This window comes from Dryobates pubescens, chromosome Z, assembly GCF_014839835.1.
Source record: "Dryobates pubescens isolate bDryPub1 chromosome Z, bDryPub1.pri, whole genome shotgun sequence".
Taxonomy (NCBI): domain Eukaryota; kingdom Metazoa; phylum Chordata; class Aves; order Piciformes; family Picidae; genus Dryobates; species Dryobates pubescens.
Window position 1 is genome coordinate 78,270,803 of NC_071657.1, and position 6,000 is coordinate 78,276,802.

The window sequence follows — 6,000 nt, forward strand, 5'->3', positions numbered from 1 at the left end:
AGTTCAGGCTGGGCATGAGGAACAATTTGTTCTCCAGAAGGGTGGTCCAGGCCTGGCCCAGGCTGCCCAGGGCAGTGGTGGAGGCCCATCCCTGTAGGGGTTGTAGATGTGGTGCTGAGGAACACAGTTTGACAGTGACCTGGCAGTGCTGGGTCCATGGTTGGACTCCATGACCTGAAAGGCATCTTGCAGCCTTCTGTGATTCTACAGAAGAATAATTCTGGTTTTGAAGACACCAAGGAGCTCAAGCACCCAGCAAACACCAGCTGAAGCCTCCTAGGCTCCTCCAAGAGGCACCCAAGGCATGAACCTCCTCCCATATCACCCCTACCTGCACTTGGGGGTTGGAACTGGATGATCCTTGAGGTCCCTTCCAGTCCTATTCTATGCTTTGATTCCTGGCTTGTATGTTTGGTTGGGCTTTATTGGTTTTGACTACTTCAAATCCTGTTCTGTGTTTCACACAGCCTGGTTCCAAGCCTACAGACCTCTGAGTCCTGCCAAGCTCTGTGCTTTGTTCCAGCTGTGCAAGAAGCACACAACAGACCCAGTGGCAGGAGGAGAGATGGACAGTCCATGCTGGGATGGACATGCTCAGTGCTGAGCTAATTCTGGGTGTTAGCTGAAATGAAAACCCTCTTCAGAGTCCAGGCACCACAGGGCCCTCTGCTCAGCTTCCTCTCCTAATCTGTTTTAAACCTTCAGAAGGGCATTTGGGTACCTAAATGGCTGAATCCTCTCTCTCCAGATGCACCTCCTGGAATCTTTATCCATGACTGTCACATTGTGCCCCTGTGCTGAGCACTGGTGAGACCACACCTGGAATCCTGGCTTCAGCTATGGACCCCTCACTGCCAGAAGGAGACTGAGGGCTGGAGCAGGGGCAGAGAAGGGCAAGAACAGTGGGGAAGGGTCTGGAGAAGAGGGCTGGGGAGGAGCAGCTTAGAGAACAAGTTCTGCATCATGAGGGTGGTGGAACACTGACACAACTGCCCAGGGAGGTGGTGGAGGCTCCAACCCTGGAGATATTCCAGGTGAGGCTGGACAGGGCTCTGGGCAACCTGATCTCACTGGGGATGTCCCAGGGGGCTGGAATAGATCACAGAACCACAGAGGCAAAGAGTGCATCAGTCTGGGAGGGACCCTCCAAGGGCATCCTGTCCAAGCCCCTGCACTCAGCAGGGACAGCTGCAGCCAGAGCAGGCTGCCCAGGCACACAGCCAGCCTCACCTTGAGTGGCTGCAGGGATGGAGCCTCCACCACCTCCCTGGGCAGCCTGTGCCAGGCTCTCCCCACCCTCCCTCTGCACAGCTCCCTCCTGAGGGACAACCTAACCCTGCCCTGCTCCACTGCCAAACCACTGCCCCTGGGCCTAGCCCCACAGCCCCTTCTCAACAGTCCCTCCCCAGCCTGCCTGCAGCTGCCCTGCAGAGATGCAAATGCAGCTCTCAGCTCTGCCTGCAGCCTTCCCTTCTGCAGGCTGCACAGCCCCAGCTCTGCCAGCCTGGCCCCACAGCACAGCTTCTGCAGCCCTCTCAGCATCTTGCTGGCCTCCTCTGGAGCCTCTCCAGCAGCTCCAGGGCTCTCCTCTGGTGGTGTCCCCACAGCTGGGCACAGCCCTGCAGGGGAGCTCTCCCCAGAGCAGATGATCTTTACAAGTCCCTTCCTGCTCAGTCCAGGCTGTGCTGCCCTGGACACGGACTCCATTTGCTGTGGACTTTGTGATGATCCTGGCCCAAGGAGGAGGCCACAACCAAGCTCACACACTGCTGTACTTCTCCTGGACCATCACATCGTGTCAGCCTTGCTCTATGCCCTGCCCTGTCGGATGGTACAGAGCTAGGAAGGGCAGGAACCACTTGTGCAGGGGAGGAGTCCTCCAGCTGGAGTCTGACCTTCCTTAACACTGGGCTGCTTTGGCTCTTTTTCAGCTGCTCTGCTCTGCAGGGCAAGAGGCAAACACTGGGAGTGATCTCAGGAGTCCTTGTGCAAGCAGACCCAGCCCTTCCTCGTCCTCAAAAGCACCTATGGAAGTTGCAGATAAAGCCTGCAGCAGGTGTAAGAGATTAGATATTGCAGGCTGCAGCAGAGGGACGCACATGGACAACATGGGACCTGGCACCATGGCCCAGCACAGCTGCCCTCAGCTCACTGGAGTCATAGGTAGGGCTGGAAGGGACCTCAAAGCTCACCCAGCTCCAAGCCCCTGCCATGGACAGGGACAGCTCCCACCAGCCCAGGCTGCTCAAGGCCTCATCCAGCCTGGCCCTCAGCACCTCCAGGGAGGAGGCAGCCACAGCCTCTGCAGCCTCTGCTCATCTCTCTGGCCTCCTCTGGAGCCTCTCCAGCAGCTCCAGGTCCTTCTTGTGCTGGGGGCCCCAGAGCTGGAGGCAGTGCTGCAGGTGGGGTCTGAGCAGAGCAGAGCAGAGGAGCAGAATCCCCTCCCTGTGCTGCTGCTCTCCCTGATCCAGATGTCTTCCCATCACCCTAGCCTCCTCAAGGGAGCTGCCCCCAGTTCTCCTCCCAGCCTAAGAAGGTTCTGTAGAGATCAAAAGAATGAGCTTGGTTTCCTCTTACATCCCCAGTTTCCTCAGGCCTTCAAGGAGGAGGGCTCCTGAAGTCAGCAGGAGGAAAGGGTTTGTGCTGCCTGCCTGAAGGAAGCAGAGAAACCTGCTGGGAACCTTCATTAAAGGTTTTCATTAAGACCTCTTCATTAAAACATTGTCCCTGAGGAAGGCTGCTGCAGTCCTGGGAAGGCATCTTCCAGAACAGCCCCAGGGGTGCAGGGTGTGAGAAAGAGCACAAACCCTGGGGGCAAGATCCCAGCACAGAGAGGCTGTGGAATCTCCATCTCTGGAGAGCTTCCAACCCCCACCCCTGGATGAGTTCCTGTGTGCCCTGCCCTGGGTGCCCCTGCTCTGGCAGTGGGGTTGGGCTGCATGCTCTCCAGAGGTCCCTTCCAACCTCTCATGTTCTGTGACCCCTCCAACAGCTTTAAGCCTGCTTCTGGAACAGGACCAGATCCCTTTATCCCCTCCCAGAATGAATCCTCACAGGAAGTCCTTGGAGAGAGGGAGCAGAGGATGTGGCACAGGGATGTAGGTGACAGCAGCAAACCCAAATATGGATGATGGCTTTTCTGAGGAGACCCTAACCACTGCCCTGCTCAGATTTAATGTGGGGAGGGTCTTCTCCAGTGTCTCTGGCACCCATACCAGGTGGTCAGGAGTCCATGAAGACATGCAAACATCCACAAAGGGATGCTGTGGTCCATAAGGGGATGCTGTGGTCCATGAAGGGATGCTGTGGCCCATAAAGGGAATTCTGTGGTCCATGAAGGGATGCTGTGGTCCATAAGAGGATGCTGTGGTCCATAAGGGGATGCTGTGGTCCATAAGGGGATGCTGTGGCCCACGAAGGGATGCTATGGTCCATGAAGGGATTCTGTGGTCCATAAGGGGATGCTGTGGTCCATGAAGGGATGCTGTGGTCCATAAGGGGATGCTATGGTCCATGAAGGGATTCTGTGGTCCATGAAGGGATGCTGTGGTCCATAAAGGGATGCTGTGGTCCATAAGGGGATGCTGTGGTCCATAAGGGGATGCTGTGGCCCACGAAGGGATGCTGTGGTCCATGAAGGGATTCTGTGGTCCATGAAGGGATGCTGTGGTCCATAAAGGGATGCTGTGGTCCATAAGGGGATGCTGTGGCCCACGAAGGGATGCTGTGGTCCATGAAGGGATTCTGTGGTCCATAAGGGGATGCTGTGGTCCATGAAGGGATGCTGTGGCCCACGAAGGGATGCTATGGTCCATGAAGGGATTCTGTGGTCCATGAAGGGATGCTGTGGTCCATAAAGGGATGCTGTGGTCCATGAAGGGATGCTGTGGTCCATGAAGGGATGCTGTGGTCCATGAAGGGATTCTGTGGTCCATGAAGGGATTCTGTGGTCCATAAGGGGATGCTGTGGCCCATGAAGGGATTCTGTGACCCATGAGAGAGCGGCTGCAGCCCATAAAAGGCTGTTCCAGCTCTCTGTGGGTGGGAAGGTGTGGGCAGCACCAGCTGCAGGCCCTGCCTGTGGCTGGCAGTGAGTTGCCATGGCTACAAGGTGAGCCACTTTGGGGGGTGGGGAGAGGTAAAGAGGAGATGAACTCTTGCAGGGCTGGCAGCCTGCAGCCTGCCCTGCCTGTGAGCTGGAGCTGCAGTGATGCCTTCCCTGGGATGAAGAAGGGCAGAAGAACCTCTGCCCACTTGAGAGGCTGCTGCTGGCCACAGGGCTCCCAGCTTTGCTGCCCAGCTCCTGTTTCTGCATGCAGAGGGAGGCCCAGGAGCAGGTCATTAATCCACAGCCAATTGGTTCACTGTCCCTCTCCTCAAACAGACACCTCAAGCCTTCAAAACAGCTTGAAGAAAGGGATAGGGGAGTTGTGCAGCACGGGGAGGTCACAGTGTCCCCCTCACAGCAAACACCACAACCTGTGCTGCAAAAGTTGCCAGCAGGAAAGGCCCTGGGGGTGCTGGGTGGCAGCAGCTGGAGCTGAGGCAGCAGTGGGCAGGGGGGCAAGAAGGGCAGCAGCAGCCTGGGCTGGAGCAGCAATGGTGTGGGCAGCAGGAGCAGGGCAGGGCTTGTGCCCCTGGGCTGGGCACTGCTGAGGCTGCAGCTTGAGTGCTGCCTTCAGCTCTGGGCCCCTCACTGCCAGAAGGAGACTGAGGGCTGGAGCAGGGGCAGAGAAGGGCAAGGAAGGTGGGGAAGGGTCTGGAGAAGAGGGCTGGGGAGGAGCAGCTGAGGGAGCTGGGGGGGGTTGGTGTGGAGCAGAGGAGGCTGAGGGAGACCTCCTTGCTCTCTGCAGCTCCCTGAGAGGAGGCTGCAGCCAGCTGGGGCTTGGGCTCTGCTCCTTAATATCAAGTGATGGAAGATGAAAGGTCCTGAAATTGTGCCAGGAGAGGTTGAGGCTGGGCATGAGGAACAATTTCTGTGCTGCCAGAGTGGTGAGGGATTGGCACAGGCTGCCCAGGGAGGTGGTGGAGTCCCCATGGCTGGAGGTGTTGCAGCAAGCTGTGGCCATGGCACCTGGGGCCAGGGTTTGGTGCCCATGGTGGGGTTGGGTTGGGGTTGGACTGGGTGAGCTCAGAGGCCTTTTCAAAGCCAAACCAGTCTGTGATTCTATGACCAGACCTCACATGAGAGGTTACCTCCTGTCCCTGCCCTGCCTCCTTCTTTGGGCACCCCAACCTCTCAGGAAGAGCAACAGGGTTGATCCAGGAGCACCTCAGCCCCCCTCGCAGGATCCTCAGCACCATGACTGAGAGCAGCAAGGGGATACCACTGCCACTCTGGGGCAGGCAGCAGACAGGGGACTGGGAGGCTGCCAAAATGCCAGCACCAGGGATGCAAAACTACTTGAGGGAAGGATTTCAAGACAAACACCTGCCAGGCAGCCAACAAAATGAGCTGAAACCCCAGGAAACCTGTTCATCTGATGAAAGGAAACTCCATGCCAGAGGCAAGGATACCACAGCAGCTTTTCAGTGTTTTGTGTGTTTGTTGTCTCCTTTTTCCTCTCCTTTCCTCTCTTTCTCCTGCCACTCAGTCTGCCCCAGTAAGCCATTCTGTCCAGTTCCAGGCTCCCCAGCACAGGAGGGACAGGGAAGTGCTGGGGAGAGTCCAGGGGAGGCTATGAGGATGATGAAGGGCCTGGAGCAGCTCTGAGGAACAAAGGCTAAGAGCCCTGGGACTGAGAGCCTGGAGCAGAGCAGCCCCAGAGGGGAGCTGAGCAATGCTCAGCAAGAGCTAAAGGAGCTGTGGGAGGCAAGAGGCTGGGACCAGGCTCTGCTGAGTGGTGCCCAGGGACAGGCCAAGGGCCAAGGGGCAGAAAGTGGAGGGCAGGAGGTTGGATGTGAGCAGGAGGAGAAAGTTGTTTGGTGTGAGGGTGCTGGAGGCCTGGAGCAGGCTGCCCAGAGAGGTTGTGGAGTCTCCTGGTGTGGAGAGCTTCCAAC